Source organism: Rhinatrema bivittatum, chromosome 6 (assembly GCF_901001135.1).
Source record: "Rhinatrema bivittatum chromosome 6, aRhiBiv1.1, whole genome shotgun sequence".
Taxonomy (NCBI): domain Eukaryota; kingdom Metazoa; phylum Chordata; class Amphibia; order Gymnophiona; family Rhinatrematidae; genus Rhinatrema; species Rhinatrema bivittatum.
In genome coordinates, this window is record NC_042620.1 from 244,689,083 (window position 1) to 244,707,430 (window position 18,348).

Genomic DNA, 18,348 nt, shown 5'->3' on the forward strand with positions numbered 1-18,348 from the left:
CGCAAGATAGTTTACAACAACTATCTCCACTCCTATCTGACATCTCGCATAAAATATATGCAAGTAGGTTTTTAAAATAGGTGGGTAAAGTATGGGCGTTTAATGCATTGACATAAAAGATTTCAATGCATTGAAGGCATTCACATGTAAGCCTACATACATACAAACATTGCAGGATAGAGATATGTGTATTTTATAAAATGCCCATATATCATGTGCGTGTAATAAAATACTATATTAAATCTATGTATGGTCACATACACATGTATATGCACAGGTGTCCGAACATTATCTTCTCTCATTTTAATTTTTGGAAGTCAAAAATATTTTAGGTGTCCAAAATTGGAAGCATTTTAATGTCTTTCATATACAAATACAGCAATTCTTTTATTTTGTACAATCTTTTTTTATATTGAGTCTTGTATAGCCTCTATTCTATCTTCCCCTGGGGCAGCAGGGCATATCTAGGCACTGCGTGACCATCATGCACCTCACGCAAGGGAGAAAGCTTGCTTCAGGGCTCTTAAGGTTTTTAACTTTTTATAGATACCTTCAGTAAAAAAACAGACCACACATCCACACAATTGTGGGCTTGTTCTAAAAACAAAAGTACTTATGAAATGGTAACGATCTGGCAAAATGTATACCTTCTGGTTACATCCATCAGTAGAGAAATCCAGTCCAAAAACAGACACAAAAGTCATCAATCAGCAGATCACTAACTTTCCTTCTTCTCTCCCTCAGGTTATTCTTTAGAAAGATTCTGGGATGCCTTTGTTGGTACCTGAATACAGCAGGGGATTTCTCCTTCTCCTCTGAATATGGAAGACAGACTCTTCACCTTAGAATTAAATCTGATCTCACTCCTGCAGCTTCTCCTCTGAGAATCCCCTGGACCATATCCTATAGAGAGAATTCCTGCCACCTATCCCCTAGGCGCAGAGCCTCTTCAACACCACTGAAGCTTGGTTTCCTCCAAAGTGTATTTCCATTTCTCCTCAAAAAAATACAACTCCAAGGAACTCCCCAATGAGCAAGAAACCTGGGATAACTTCCTCTTCAGCAAAAATATTCCTGCTCCTCTGCTGCTCAAAAGACTTGTCACTCTTTCTTGCAGCTCCAGGAATTTTGACCTTCAATCCTGGACTGCCTAAGGAGAAAGAGCAAACATCTAAGTTCCTTCTCTACACGGAATCTCCTCCCAGTGGGAAGCGTCAAGAAAGTCACTCCCCTCCTTCTATGTGACATCTTTCCTGGGTATCTGTGGAGATGCACACACATCACTAGTAAGGTGTTATGAATCCTGCCCGCAGGTTCCCCCACGAGCAGGCTCCTTACCGCCATGCTGCTGCCTTCGCCATCGCGACACAGAGCCGCCGACGTTGGGCCTTGCGCGCGGCCGGAGCTGCAGACTCAGCTGGCCTCTTGCGGCCTGGAGGCCGCCCATCACGTCCCTCTTCACAGTGGCAGGAGCCACGGACTTCGGGTCTCCTCCCCGGCACGGCAGGCCTGCCGTCGTGCCTCTTTGTGGCTGGAGCCACCGCCGACGTCCTGGTTATCTTCGCGGCTGGAGGCCACATTCCCCGGTCTCACCTGGTGGCCAGAGCCACCCTCGGATCCCCCTGCAGTGGCAGGAGCCACTGCTGATGTCGGGGCCTGCTCCTCGGCCCAGCCTTGCCTTGCTATGTTAACGTCGATGCAGGGCCACTGTCCATGGTCCTGCACAGCTTCCTGCTTCCTCTCTCTAGGCATGCGGCCGCGCCTCTCTTCAGGATTTAAAGGGCCCACGGCCGGATATGCCCTGGGTCCCACCTATGGACTGTTTCCTGTATCAGCCCTATAAAAGGGTTGCTCCTGAATTTCGTCTTCACATTGCATCGGAGTTACTTCGCCTCTGGAAGTTCCTGCCTTCCAGCGCTCCATCAGGTCCTTCGTGTTTTTTCGTAGGAGCTTCATGTCTCGTCACTTCTTATGCCATGTCTTCATCTCGTGAGGTCCTCGTCCAGGTTTCCTGATGTCTCGTCATCTGATGCCTCGCTTCCTGATGTTCCAGGTTCCTTGATGTCCTTCTCCTGTGCTCTTGAGCCTTCTTTTCTGCCGGCTCTTTGGATCTACGGGTGACACATCTCTGTCATGGGAGTTGCCTGCTATGGATGTATGTCCTGCGCTCCTGAGCCTTCCTGTCCTGCCAGCCCTTGTGGTTCTTTGGATGACATCGGCTTCATTGTCGGAGTCTTGCCTCGGCTGGATTCCTTCCTGCGCTTGTCCCGCTCTCCGCGTGGTCCGTGTCAAGCCTCCTCGGACTGTGTAGGGTGCGCAGTGGGACAGAGTGGTTCGCGACCAGCCCATTGGGTCTGCCCGTGAAGGTGGGCTGTATAGGGTGCCCTGAGAGACAGTGCTAATGTCTAATCTTCCCAGCTTCTCGCCTCATTTGTGACGTCTTCCCTTCAGCCTTCGTCTGCGATGTCTTCGCATCAGCCCTCGTCTATGATGTCTTCGCATCAGCCCTCGTCTGTGATGTATTTGCCTTAGTCCTTGTCCAAAGTCTTCATGTCACAAGGCCTCTGTCTGCCCTCATCCTCAGGCCGGCCTGCTGCTCCATGCTGACCCTAAGTGGCAGGTCCGAAAGGGCTTGGAACGGTCGGAGGACTGTTCACCTACCAACATCTTCTTGTTGGCTCGGGAGCATGCAGACCCGGTGGAGGGTAAGACCGTGTCTCTGCCATGATGGGACACGCCGCCAATCCTCGGTTCGGTCCTGGATTCGTCTGGGGTCGGACCGAGGCCCAAGGGCACACGAAAAACCTGTTTACGTAACATAAGGGACAGGGCCTTTTATGACTCCCCCTTACACTTGCTTCAATAATTTCTGTAAAATTTAGACACCTGGAAATTAATATTTACATTAATAAGTCCCCAAATGTTCTCCTGCTGCTTTTAGCATTCACTGAAAATGAGAGTGCAATCCGAATGGAATGAGGCCATTTTTGTTTCAGTTCATTAATTCTGAAACAAATTAAAAATGCCTCTGGAAAGCCAAAATGTGTTGTGCATTTTTTTTATTTTGGAAGGTAAAGCACTCTATTTGCAAATAGTGCGTGCTATTTTGCTGAAAAGAAAAATCATCCCAAGAAAAGGTGACCTGCACCCTCCGTCAACCTGCTGAAATAAAATTCAGCTAAAACCCCAGCTGAAAGCAAATAGAATAAACCAAGCCGACAATCTGCTGTTTGGTATAGATAATGTGTCATTTCAAATGTCATTTCAAATGACATTTGAAATGACAGGTACCAGGAAGTGGACGGTTCTCCTATGCTCGGGATTGCCAGTCCTCTCTCCCCTCCTCCCGAAGCAAGGCGCGTAAAGCAGCCTTGCTTCGGGAGGAGGGGAGAGATAACTGGCAGTGTAAAGCAACAAAGTGACTTACTCTTCTTGCAGCCCCCTCCGGAGACAGACATCGGCGGAGACGGACATCGGTGGAGAAGGACCATGGCTCCCCTGCCTCCAGCTGCCGGCGAAGACGGATGCCTGCACGGGCAAAAGCGGCCCCTGTGCATGCAATTGGGCCGCTCAAGACGTGACGTCACATGCCGTGACACGAAACGTCGTGACATCACGCCTTGAGCGGCCCAATTGCATGCACAAGGGCCGCTTTCGCCCGTGCAGGCATCCATCTTCGCTGGCAGCTGGAGGCAGGGGAGCCGCGGTCCGTCTCTGCCGATATCTGTCTCCAGAGGGGGGCTGCAAGAAGAGTAAGTCACTTTGTTGCTTTACACTGCCAGTCCTCTCTCCCTTCCTCCCGAAGCAAAGCTGCTTTACGTGCCTTGCTTCGGGAGGAGGGGAGAGAGGACTGGCAATCCCGAGCGTAGGAGAACCGTCCACTTCGTTGCTACTTTTGTTTTCACTTTTTCGCTTTTTTTTTTTTTTTCCCTTTTTCGATTTTTTCCACTTTCGTTGCTTCGGGAGGAGGGGAGAGGACTGGGGCTGCCCCGGAGACCAGCACCCATGGACGCGGCCAGAGCAGGTGAGCGGGGGCTGGGGGAAAGTTTTACATGCAGAGTGAGATCTACGAACAGAACAGTACACTCTTGTGAAGATGTGATGTCCTTCGGAGTGAGGAAACTCACACAACGATGAGATTTGTACAATGTTCTCTCAACCTAGCTGATGTTACCCAGGTAGAGAGTCCATCAAGCTAGGTTGAGAGAACATTGCTCAAATCTCATTGTTGTGTGAGTTTCCTCACTCCGAAAGACATCACATCTTCACAAGAATGTACTGTTCTCTTTGTACGTCTCCCTCTGCATTTAAAAGTGACCTCTAACCTCTACGCTACTACCTAAACCTCACCTCGAGTTACTAGGTGGGCCTCTTATAGAGAAATAGGGGCCGATGCAATACAATGTGCTGAGTCCAGTGCAGTGTATAACCTGCAGTTGGACGTGGGTTGTAGAGGCGCTAACTAATCCCCTAATACAATAAGGGGCAGATTTTAAATACTTGCGCGAGCACGTACTTTTGTTCGCGCAGCAGGTGCGAACAAAAGTACGCTGGATTTTATAAGATACGCGCATAGCCGCGCGTATCTTATAAAATCCGGGGTCGGCGCACGCAAGGTGGTGCACATTTGTGCAACCTGTGCGCGCCGAGCCCAGCGCGCGCTGCCTGTTCCCTCCGAGGCCGCTCCGATTTCGGAGCGGCCTCAGAGGGAACTTTCCTTCGCCCTTCCCCTCCCTTCCCCTACCAAACCTACCCCCCCCGGCCCTATCTAACCCCCCCCCCCTTTGCGCGCGTCAGCCGGCTGCCCCGCTCCGTGGTCCAGTCCCGGGGGCTGTTCCGGAGGCCGCGGCCATGCCCCCGGAACACCTCCGGGCTGAAACCACGCCCACGTCGCCGCCCCCAAAATGCCGCGCCCCACCCCCTAAACCCTGCATCATCCCGCCACGCCCCTGCCACGCCCCCAACAGGAAGCCCCGGGACTTATGCGGGTCCCGGGGCTCTGTGCGTGCCGGCGGCCTATGCAAAATAGGCGCGCTGGCGCACAAGGGCCCTGCGTGCGTAAATCCGGAAGGATTTACGCGCGCAGATGTTTTAAAATCCGCCCCTAAGGGAATTAGCGCCTCTACAAGGCATGTCCAATGCAGCATGAAACTTATAGCGCACATCACATGCAAATGCATGTGAATGAGGCAATTAACTATTCACTCCCTATGCATAAAAAAAATGTGCATCTAGGATGCACATTTTAGCGATCAGAAATTAACGCCTGCTCGCAGGCGTTAATTGCTGAGCCCTCTAAAACTAGTATAGAAAAGCAGAAAAAAATGCTTTTCTGTACTGACTCCTACTTAATATCCTTGGGATATCCTTGAGATATTAAGTGGGAGGAACAACTTAAAAAAAAAAACCAACAAAAAAAAAAGTTTAAAAAAGCACTGGCAGGGATTTGGAAAATGAACGCTGGTTAATTCAGCGTCCATTCTCTGAACCTGACTACCGGCACCAGAAGGAGTGTATAAAATCAATATTAAAGTGTCGGGCACTTAATATTAATGTATTCATTCCTTCACTAATTGCCCATTGGTCCTTTTCACTGACATTTGACAGTGAAAGGACCAATCCCCTTTCAGGACAGCCTTCTGAAAGGAGATTGGTCCTTTCACTGACATGTGACAGTAAAGCGACCAATCCACAATAAGTGAAGGAGTGAATAAATTAATATTAATTAATTAATTAATATTAATTGCCTCTAGCGCCTCCATGACAACGCGAGTCCTAATTTAAATATTGCATCGCGCCCCCAGGAGAGGTGCCTGGGGGCGTGTTATGAAAGCGGGCAATGAATACACACAGCGCCCACTTTCAGCGCGAGTTTTTTGCATCTGCCCCATAATTAGCTAACTACTACAAGGGCCTTGAAGATTGTGTCTCTCTCTCTCAAAGGTTAATGCACTTTGTGGTAATACCTATGTGAAGTGCTAAGATAATGTACATTATGATAAATAGGCTATTTCCATAAAACACACCCCTTTTCCTATCACATGTGATTATTTACTGCAGATTGATAAATCTAGGCCTAAATTTGTACCTGAGGCAATGGAGGGTAAAATGACTCAAGGAGCAACAGTGGGACTTGAACACTGCTTTCCTGGTTCATAGCCCACTGGTCTAACCATCAGGTACACATGGTTAATTATATACATTGTAATAAAAAGTCAAAAGCTATCAAGATTAAACACAACACATGAACATGCCTTTTCAATTGCAGGTCCAATTCTATGGAACACTTTACTTCCTAGCCTTAGACTAATTTTCAATTCCAAATAGTTTAAGAAAGCATTAAAACATTGTCTCTTTACACAAGCCTTTCCAGAATTCTGTGACCCATCAACTCCCCAAAATTAGTTTTTAATTTCATTTCCCCAATATATTTACTTTACTCTGATGATATTTTATTTGATCATGTTATCATGATAAAAAGTTTATATTATTCCCAAACCCTTCTCAAGATATGTTTTTTACTTCTGTGTTCACGACCTTAGGGGTAGATTTTCAAAGGGTTGCGCGCGTAAGATACGAACGCAACCCCTGAAAACCTATCCCTGCCTCCCCCTGCATGTGCCGAGCCTTTCTTGCATAGGCTCAGTGGCGCGTGCGTAAGTCCCAGGACTTGCAAAAGGGGGTGTTCCGGGGGTGGGGCCATGGGCAGGGCACCAGCCCGGGGGCGTGCCGGGGGCAGGACCAAGGCCTCCGGCACAGCCGCCGTGCCGGGGGATGGAGAGCTAGCGCGCGCAAGTTACGCCTGCCCGGAGGCAGGCGTTACTTCTTCGATAAAGGTTAGGAGGGGGATTTAAGTAGGGCTGGGGGGTGGATTAGATGGGGGAAGGGAGGGGAAGGTAGGGGGAGGTAGGGGGAGGCGGAAGTAAAGTTCCCTCCGAGGCCGCTCCGATTTTGGAGCAGCCTCAGAGGGAATGGAGGCAGGCTGCGCTGCTCGGCTCGGTGCACGCAGGTTGCACAATTGTGCACCTCCCTGCACGCGCCGACCCTGGAATTTATAACATGCGCGCGGTAGCGCACGCATGTTATAAAATTGGGCGTAGATTTGTTCACGCCGGGTTGCGCGAACAAATCTGTGCCCGTGCATACCTTTAAAGATTTGCCCCTTAGTTTTTATATGTTATTTTTAATTTATTTAACTTTGATTAACAATATTATGAATGTTCATTGTGACCCGATCTGAACATTGGAGGGCACGGGATATAAATACTCTAAAATAGAATAAATACAAATAAATATCTTCCATTCTCTTTTCTTCTGACATATTCACTTGATGGCCACCAGAGTGCAGTTTTTCTTTTTTTTTTTTTTTAAATACAGTGCAACATCGAATACAATTTTTGGTCTTGATGATCAAATAACCCTACTGAATGTGATTTTTGTTAGCAGATTTCAAAAGTGGAAATAAATACACACTCTGAAACATAAGTGTGTACTTTCAGAGCATAAGTACTTGGTGTTTTATAAACTGTGCAGCTCCCGCTATGCAGTTTATAAAATACTAGGACAGGTCTCCATGCATCCTGTTATGCATGCACGTGCAGTAATGTGTATAGGCTCATGGTTCAATCTCAGCTACAGACAAGAAGCTAAAACCACTTAAGTCACTACTACCTCATTTAAAGACTGTCAAATCCACTTAATAGTCAAACTTCATAAAAATTAATAGGGGAAAAATAAACAAACAATACAAATATTTCACTTATTGCACAAAACCACTTTGAAATTTAAAAAGAAATAACAAGGAATGCAATATGGGAGGTAGGGAGATGTCTGATGAGGAGCTTATTTTAAATAAAAGCAATAAAAGATCCCATGGGCATTTCAAACTTTGGTAGGAGTCATGCCAAAAATCTTACTGTTTGGTTCAGGAAGTGAAAGCAGGTTTTCCAGAGACTGGAATGGCAAGTCATTATCAATATATAATTAATGGTATGTTAAAAATGCAAACTTCTAAATTTTAAATGAAAAATAAAAATGTGTGCGTATCTCCTGATTATGGTGCATGCCGGGCTTTTAAAATTCACTTTTATGTGAAGTCCCAGGAAACTTGGACATCACATTTATCACCTGAGGTTAAACAGGGGGTGAAGGAGACATGTAAGACTTACAGCCGAGATGAATTCCAGCCTGGACCTATGCCAGTCTTGTGCAGGATTAATTATAGTGCTGTGCATGCATTTTTTTTTTTTTGGTCGCCGTTTCGTTTTCAGGTCGGGGGTGGGCCATTTCCTTTCACCCCTGGATCAGAATTTTTTTTTCAATGCCAATTTCATTAAAAAAAAAAAAATGCCCCAAGCCTTCAAATGTAATTAAATACAACCCCCCAAGACTCGCTGAGAGTCCCTGGTGGTCCAGTGGGAGTCCCGGGAGTGATCTCTCGCTCTCGAGCTGGTGGCTGCCAGTATTCAAAATGGCGCCGGTGGCCCTTTGTCTTTACCTTGTGACAGGGGCTACAGGTGCCATTGGCTAGCCCCTGTCAAATGGTGGGAGCAATGGATGCACACACCATTTTGATTACTAACTGCTGATGGCCCAAGAACAGGAGATCACTCCCGGGACCCCCACTGGACCACCAGGGACTTTCAGCGAGTCTTTGGGGGGGGATTGCATTTAATTAAATTTGCAGGGTTGGGGCGGGATTGGGTTTTTTTTTAAGTAGATGTGCCCTTCCCCCCCAAAAAAAATATGAGGAAAACCACATGAAATTTCATGGGTTTTCCTTTCATTTTTTTTACTTCCCGAAATGCAACGAAATAGGAAATATCGTCTTTATTTCCTATTTCATTGCAAACGACTGCACATCACTATTTAATTATATTCAGGTCTGAGGGATGCTAAACATGAGTAAAAAGTGCATTTGTATCTTTTGCTAAATATGTGTTTGTGGGTATGTATGTGAGCGAAGTGCATGGCATCAGTAGTGCTTATGATGGCTCTTCCTCCTCTCAGCATATATCTTTTCAAGACATGATGAATATTTTATATTTTTAGCCTACTTTCCAAAGGAAGCAAAGGCTTATGAGATTTCTATGTCTGTGTGTCCTTAATAAATTTTTCATTTGTTGTCCTATCCATATCAATTTTCATGACATGTCATGGAGGACACAAGAACTCTGACAACTGTTGTTGTTTTACTGGATCCAGCAGTATGTGTGAACCACAGTCATGCACGTCCCAGAAAGTAGCTCCCTTAGGCCTAGATTTATCAAAAAGCAGTAAATATTGAATGCAATATAAAAAAGGGCATGTTTTATGGTAATAACCTGTTTATCACAATGTGTGTTATTTTAGTGCTTTGCAAAGGTATTACTGCAAGTTGCATTAATTTTTCACACTAATACCACAATAATGCTTAATTCACTACTGAGAGAGACACAGACAGACAGACACTATCTATAAAGCTGTTGTAGTAGTTAGCTATTTATGCTACTATAGGAGGCCCACCTAGTAACTCGAGGTGAAGCTTAGGTAGTAGTGTAGGGGTTAGGGGCCACTTTGACATGCAGAGTGAGACGTAAGAACAGAACAGAACACTCTTGTGAAGATTTGATGTCCTTTGGAGTGAGGAAACTCACACAAAGATGAGATTTGTACAATGTTCTCTCAACCTAGCTTGATTCCAGCTATGTTCTCTCAATGTTCTCTCAACCTATCTTGATTCCAGTTTCCTCACTCCAAAGGACATCAAATCTTCACAAGAGTGTACTGTTCTGTTCTTACGTCTCACTCTGCATGTCAAAATGGCCCCTAACCCCTACACTACTACCTAAACTTCACCTCGAGTTACTAGGTGGGCCTCCTATAGTAGCATAAATAGCTAACTACTACAAGGGCCTTGTAGATAGTCTCTCTGTCTGTCTGTCTGTCTGTCTCTCTCTCAGTCTGTCTCTGTCTCTCTCTCTCTCTCATATTTCAGGCCTTTCCCAGACCAAAATGGAATTTGCAAAAAAAATCACTATTTGTGTTATGGGCACATTGCACAGCTTGACACTAATGACATGAGTTGATAAATGACCCTATTAGTTCCTGATAGAAATTAGGGAATCTAATTTTACAACAATTACTATGTTTTTTTCCACAATAGTCATCTTTCAGAGGTAAAAAAGATTTAGGTGGATCAAACTCAATATGTATAAAAATACTATTTTTCAAAGATTATGAGCTACTCTATATTATAATTGTAATCATGTGCATTGTAGAAAGCAATACAACACAGCTATACAGTTATGTAACTGATGTTTCGTAAGATTATGTTAAACCTTAGTAAAGAATCCAATAATGGAAATGAGCTAGGATAGGCAAAGCCTACTCGTTTTAAATCCCAAACTGAAAATCTCAATTTTAATAAAGTCCATTAATTTTATTTTAAATTGCATGTATGCTCTCTTTTTCATTTCCTTTCAAGAATGTTTTTTCAATTTCAATGAGAATAAGAATTCTAGAACCTCTTACTAATGTGATGATTCTAGACTCCCTACAGGTACTTTGATGGTGCATAAAACATTTCAACCTTCCTCATGTAGAGTAGATAGAGTAATGAGCAACCAGATTAGGAAAACCTGTCCAAGAATCACACATGCTCAGAACAATGGGTGAGAGTTGGGGATAGGAAGCTGGTAGGTAGGTGAGAGAAAGAGGGAGACTGAGTGTTGCGTTCAGTGGACCGTGGGCCCATCCTGTACCCCGCTGTCCTTACCTACTGGCTGGGCCTTGCCGCGTGGCCTCAAAACGCCGTGTCTCCTGTGCTGCTCTAAAAGGCACGGCTCGGCATCTTTTTCCTGAATGGGGCAGGAAGCCGCACCTTGCTGCACCAGCCTGACTCTCTCCAGCACAGCAGGACACCGCTGAATCATCGGGCCCAGGACCGCCTTCCAGGAAATCTCCCCTCCTGCTTCCCTAGACACGCGGGTGGCCGATTCCCCCAGATTTAAAGGGCCAGTGGCGGGAATGGCCAGCCCTCGCCGTCTGATGACATCACTGGCTGGCTCCTATAAAAAGCTGCTCCAAATGCCTCTCCAGTGCCTCGGCAATAGGTCATCTCCTCCTGGAGAAGTGTTTTGCCAGCATTCCTGACTCCTGTTCCTGATCCTACTTCTTGGTTCCTGTCTCTGCTGTGATGTTTCTGAATCTGTGTCTTCTGTCCTTGTTTCCTGCAGTTAGTCTGTCCTTGGATCTCCTCATCTGTGGTCAGTTTCCCCAATTCTGTCTTCAAGTCCTGTGATCCCTCATCTTCCTCCTCTTCATCATCCTCTTCAAATTAATATTCCGGCTGTCCTTGGATTGGGCCCAACGTTGCTTGACCTTCACCTGCCACTGACCACCGCCTGTATTCCATCTTTGATTGAACTCTGCCTGCCTCTGACCTCTGCCTTGTCCAAACTCTGCTGCCTGTTGCCTGTCCTGCTTGTGTACTGACCTGCCTTATCTGCTGAGCTTTGGATCTTCTTCTTCATGGAGGCCGGCACCTAAGTTCAGCTGACCCCAGTACCCGAGAGCTCAATCTAAGAGGAATGAGGGCTAATAGTGGTGAGGTTCCTGTTAGGCCTTTGCTCTGGCTAGCTCCACCTACTGTCAGTGGGGGTCTGAAGGACCTAAGGGTGCATTTCTGCAACAGATTGCTGAGGCTATGGATTTGGCAGAGGCCACCGGCCTTCAGGCCATTCCAGGACTAGCCCACAAGATCCAGGAACAGCAGTGCTCCCTCAAGGCTCTGGCAGCTTCAATGAATTGTCTCAACACCTGGCTGGATACTACAGCAATTCATGTTGCACTGCCACCACCAAAAATTATTCCCTTTGCTCCTACAGCTCCAAATCACCCCTCTATTCCTCTGCCTGGGCATCTCCATTATGCAGGGGATCTGAAGCAGTGTTGGGGCCTTATTAATCAGTGCTATATGTACTTCTCACTCCAGCCATCTCTATTTCCAGACAAAGCCACCAAGACAACCTTTATTCTCTCTCATATGGATGGTAAGGCCCTAGCAGAGTCATCATCACTCTGGGAATGCTCTGACCTGCTTATTCAAGATCTGCAGCAATTCTTCTCTTCCTTCAAAAAGGTTTTCAACAACCTTGGCCGCCAGTCTGCTTCCAGCGTGGACCTCCTCCACCTATGCCAGGAGAATCATTCCCTAATGGATTATGTAATTGAATTCCGAACCATAGAAACAGAACTCAATTGGAGGGAGGACTGCCTGCATCCCATTTTTCTCGAGGGGCTCTTGTCTCGAATCAAGGACAAGCTAGCTGCTCGAGACCTCCTGGAATCCTTGGAGGCCCTCATCAACCTGGCTGACAGGATAGATTGCCACTTCGAGGAATGTGCCCAGGAATTCCACCCACCTCACAGGCCTATCATCTCAAGCTCCTGCTCACTACCACCACTGACACCACCCACTTCGAGTCCGCCCCCAATTGGGACTGCAAAGGAACTGATGCAGCTGGGATGTGGTTGCTTATCTCCAGAGGAACATCTATGGTTTTGTCAGGCTATATTATGCCTCTACTGTGGTGGCCCAGGGCACCACATAGCACAGTGCCCAATCAGACTGAGAAACACCCAAGCCTAGGGTCCAGCAGGGAGCTGAACTTAGGCTTCATGACTGCGGATTCCCAATTGTTGCTGCCAGTTACCATCTCCAAGGTTGATCTTGATCTGAGTTTCTCCGTCCTGGCCCTCGTGGACTCCAGCACCAGTGGAAACTTTCTTATGAAGGCCTTGGTGGACCATCTGCACATTCTGACTGTCCCCAAGAAGATTCCACTAGTACTCTCCTCCATTCATGGAGATCCTTTACCTGGTAGAATTACACTTACTATAGTACCAGTGACCCTGTGCATTGGTGTTCTACATGTCGAACAGATCGTATTCCACATCATCGAGAAAGCAATTCACTCAATGGTTCTGGGGCTACCTTGGTTTCAACACCATTCCCCACAGTTCAATTGGACTTCCATGCAGCTCTTCAATTGGGGTTCCAACTGCCATGACTCTTGTTTAGAAAATGTTGAGGTACCACCATGCCTTCCACTGTAGTCACAGTGACTGGAATTCCCTCACCGAAGTGGATTTCTCAGACATCTTCTCTAAGAAGAGAGAAGATACTCTACCCCTGCATAGGGACTTTGTGCAATTGAACTGTTACCCAATGCTAATCCACCTCATGGCAGGATATACTCTTTGTCGCTCTCAGAGACAAAGGTGATGTCAGAGTATATTCATGAAAATCTTGACAGGGGGTTCATCCATCCCTCCTTATCTTCAGCCGGTGCAATATTCCTCTTTATCTCCAAAAAGGATGGGACACTCTGTCCCTGTATCGATTATTGAGGTCTCAATGCAGTTACTAAAAAGGACCTATACCCACTGCCCTTAATCTCAGAATTGTTAGATCACCTGCAAGGGGTGAGAATTTTTACCAACTTGGACCTCCGAGGGGTTTACAATCTGTTCCACATCCGTGCCAACGATGAATGGAAAATGGCCTTCAACACAAGGGATGGGCATTACAAGTACCTTGTGATGCTGTTTGGACTGTGTAATGCCCTGGCAGTGTTCCAAAGATGATGAATGAGATCTTCGGAGACCTTCTTTACACCGGTATCATGTGTACCTTGACAACATCCTCATTTTTTTAAAAGGATCTTATCTCTCATCGCCATAACATCCGCCGAGTACTTCAATGCCTCCGTGACAATCAGCTATATGCCAAAATGGAGAAGTGTCTGTTTGAGAAAGAGAATTTTCCTTTCCTAGGATACATCATCTCCAGTAAAGGCTTCACCATAGATCTGGACAAACTCAAAAGTATCTGTGGATTGCGGGCCCTACAAAGGTTCCTGGGCTTCGCCAACGATTATAGACATTTCATCACCAATTATTCCAAGATCACCTCTCCACTCACTGCCCTCATGCGAAAAGGGGCTAACACAAAGATCTGGCCATCTGAGGCCATGACAGCCTTCCAAGACCTTAAAATTGCTTTCCTATGAGAACCTTGTCTCCACCATCCAATCCCTACTTGCCCCTTCATTGTCAAAGTAGATGCCACCTCAGTGGGGGTAGGGGCCGACTTAAGTCAGCAGTCCACTAAGGACACCGTGTACCCATGTTCCTTCTTGAAAAAATTCTCCCCCGTCGAACGCAATTATGTCTTCCGTCTTTGTTTCCTGCAGTTGGTCTGCTCTTGGATCTCCTCATCTCTGGTCAGTCTCCCCTCATCTGTCTTCAGCATCTCCTCATATCCTTGTCCCTTATCACCCTCCTCTTTGTCATACTTCTCGGATTGATCTTCTGGCTGACTTGGACTGGACCCAACACTTCTTGAACTTCGCCTGCCACTGACCACTGCCTGTACTCCATCTTTGATTGAACTCTGCCTGCCTCCAACCTCTGCCTCGTCCAGACTCTGCTGCCTGTTGCCTGACCTGCTTGTGGCCTAACCCGACTGTGTCTTGCTGTACTGGCCTGCTTTATCTGCCAAGCTTCAGATCTTCTTCTCCATGGAGGCCTGCCCTTAAGTCTAGCCGGCCCCAACACCCAAGGGCTCAATCTAAGGGGAAGGAGGACTGGTAGTGGTGAAGCTCCTGTTGGGCCTCTGCTCCGGCTAATTCTGCTTACTGACAGTGGGGACCTGTGCCAACCCCACCTCAAGCTAAGTGTCCACTTCCAAAACACTGCAGACTGGAGGATGAGAGAGGAGAAGAAGAGGAGTGAAATTTAGCTATGAGTGTATAGAGAACCGAGAAATGGAGAAAAAAGATGAAACGATCAGAGTCAGAGACAGATGTAGGAAAGATAGAAGGAAAGAGAAGAAATGGAAAATGGAAAGATGATCCTGCAAAAAAACTTAAACCTAAAGAGAGACTAATATCAAATAAACTGACCATGCATCAAAGGTAGAAAAAAGCCATTTTATTTTATTTTCAGTTTTCACAGAGAGGCATATGTCAGCTTTGGTATTGTGCATTTCTTTTATCTTTGTATATTGCTTGGACTAGGTGGAAATTCATTTTTATTTATAAGAACATACGAAGGTGCCATACTGGGTCAGGCTGAGGATCCATCAAGCCCAGCATTCTATTTCCAACAGTAGTCAATCAAGTACTTGCAAGTACTCAAACATCAAATAGATCCCATGTTCTGCTTCTTTTTCTCCCTTGTTGCACTGTTCTTAGAGTCTGGCTTCTTAGGGGGTACCATTTTAGTTTTTGTCTGCTTCTAATTTATCTAAGGGATTCTGCTAGCATGTAGTGTCTAAGGATCTGATTTTCCAGTAGGAGGTGTATTGGTGTTCTAGGGTCTGTGGTAATATTTGTAGTGCTACACTTTCATAGGTTATTGTTGTTGTTCTATGATTCTTGAGTGTTAGTGCTTTTGTAGTATGGCAGTTTGCTAAAAAGGTTATCAGTGAGTTTTTGGCAGAGTTTTGTGGTGTATCACAATGTGCCTGGTAGTAGAGAGAGCTTGTTTTGTTGTCAATGAAATATAGACCCTAATTAGATTAATATAATAAAAAACTTACAATTCAATAGAAGAGAAAAAAGGCACACAATCCTTTTCAACCCCTACTGCTTAACAAGATAGAGATCATTTTTATATTAGAATATGTTGGGGTTAGGTTGTAGATTTTATAATTATTGTGAACTACTTAGAGATTTTTTTTTATAATGAGCAATATATCAAATTGAATGAAAGAATGAATAAATATATGATCAGGTGGGCAGAGGATAAGCTTCACAGTCGTACAGACCTAAGGGTCACATATATTTATTTATAAATTATAAATAATAATCATATGTTAATTAAAAAAAAAAAATGAGAGCCTCAAAGCTCCTCTTGTACCTGTAGGATGAGGGCACCCTTTTTTTACTTGGCCATAGGTGCCAGATTTCCTCGCTACGGCTCTGCCACAGGGACATGAGCAGCTGGCTGTTTAGGCAACAGCTTCACCTGTTTTGTTACACAGTTTGATGGTAAGACATGTGGCAGTCAGAGGATCTGGGTTAAATATGGGAACTCGTGTGCTTATCTACCCATACTGGTAGAGAGTCAAAAAGGTCAATGATGTAAAGTGCATGCTAGTAAGTATTGCACAGAGGTATGTTTCTCATCTTTAGCTAGGGACTAATTCCACCTCTCCCTGCTTCTTGCACTTCCTCCAAGCGCTGCCCCACTCTTCCCCCATCTCCACACCTTTAATCCAGGCATCCTCGCAGCCCTCCTGTGATGGAGTTTCCTGTAAGTTAGATCCTCCTTAAAAGCTTGGGGCCAGACATTTAGCCTGGTCTACCTTAAGCCACAGACAGGAAATGAGTTCTGCTCTGAGGACATTCTGCTTAGAAGGGGGTAAGAATCTAGGCCAAGGGAGAACATGATGACCCCAGAGAAACGAAGGAGCCTAGGGGGGGTCAGTGCTGCTGTCTTTTGTTTGAGAACTGCTAAGGTAAGCAGAGCTGCTTTTGTTACATTTTTTTCAGTTATTAATAAAAGGTTTATGAGAATATAGCTAGATTCCAGCCTGAACCTATTCTCTGGCCTGCCACACCTCCCTCCAGGCACACTCTCCTCTTTCTTCCTTCCTCTATCCAGGCACTCTCCCTTCCTCCTTCTTTCCTTCCAGGCACCCTCTCCCCCTTCTTTTTCTGTCACTCTTCCCCTCCCTCTAGGCACTCCTCCCCTTTACTCTCCCTCCAGGCATTCTCTCATCCTCACTTCCTCTCTCCAGGTACTTTCTCCTTCTTCCAGCTCTCCCTCGAGGCTCTGTATCCTAGTATTTTCCCTTCCAAGTACTCTCTGATGAGAGCTGCTCCTCGGGCCACTATGGGCTTTCTCTCCAACGTTGGCTGCAATGGCTCCTCTGGCTGCAACGGGTCCAGTTTCCAATAGAGGTGCATTGGAAATGGAGAGGGACGGATACACCTGTTCACCCAGTTCCCTCTGTCTCACTTGCTGGCTTTCCTTTCTCCTTTCACTGCATGGCAGCTGGTAATCGGGTGTCTCTTCAGCCAGCGGAGGATGAGAATCCCACTGGCACTGGGACCTTTGTGGCACCAGCGTATAAGTCTCTCTTGGACTGGCAGGAGCTGAGAACGCCATCAGCACTTCCCCTTCAGTAGCGTAAAGTTTTAGTTTTAGAAGTACATGGACTTTTGAAACTAAAACTTCATGCGGGTGGGCAGATAGACAACACATAGACGTACAGATGGACAGACCATTGACAACAGATGCTATCACTGGAGCGCGTTGCGTCTAACAAATACTGACTTGTATAAGGAGAGGCAGTCTAGATTCTGTAACTAGCAGCTGGTATAAATCCTTAGCAGTGCATTCATTTTGCTGTTCATTTTTACCTCTCTTCTTTTATCTCTCCCTATACGCCTCTGCATAAACTCTGCTCATCAGGCAACTCACTATTTTCTATGCCATTCCCATCAGGGAAGGCCAGTAGGTGGGCCTTCACGTAAAAACCCTCCAAAGAGCCTGCCCCTTTGTGGGCTCTTTTATGGGAAATAAGCAGGCAACTAGATTTTATATAGTTGAAGTATATTTTACATTTTTTATTTTAAAAAATGTTAGTGATAGATTTTATTGAGTATACTTAACTTTGTGCATTGCTAGCACACCTAAGGCATGTATTTTTTGTTTTCTTGCCATCTTTGGTGCTTTGGTCCCACTTCATGTGCCTTACAATGTTCTTGCCATTCTTGGTGACAGTTTGTCCATCTTGGGCTGCTTTGGAGGTTGTTGTTCTCTTTGAAACCTTTGATGTTGCTTTGCTCCTCTGATGGTGCCTTGGAGAACTCCTGACACTGCTGGTACCGTTTGTCTCTTTACAGTGCCTTAGACTGTTCATGTCACCTTTGATGCCATTTTGCCACAGTCTTTGGTGTCTTTTTTTTTTTTTTTTCAAAATAATTTTTCCTTTTATTGGGAAGAAGCAGCAATAAAGAACAAGACCCGCACCGCAGGTATAAACACAGTACTTAACAATTAGTACAAACCAGAGATACTGAGTACATAGTAGCAGCCCCTAAACATCAGTTGCTGCTCAATCCCAATTCTTTTATTTCCATATCTCAGTTTCCCCATCCCTACTTACAGTAACATCCAACACTCCAAAGCCAGACTTACCATTCACACCTCAAACCATTCATACCACCCCCGACTCCCCTTCCCCCCCCCCCCCCCCCAGTGACCACCGGTTGTAGCCAACCAGAATCATAGCCACTAGCTCATAACCCTTCCTGTACATTCTCTGGCAACAAACCAACAAAGGCTTGTCAA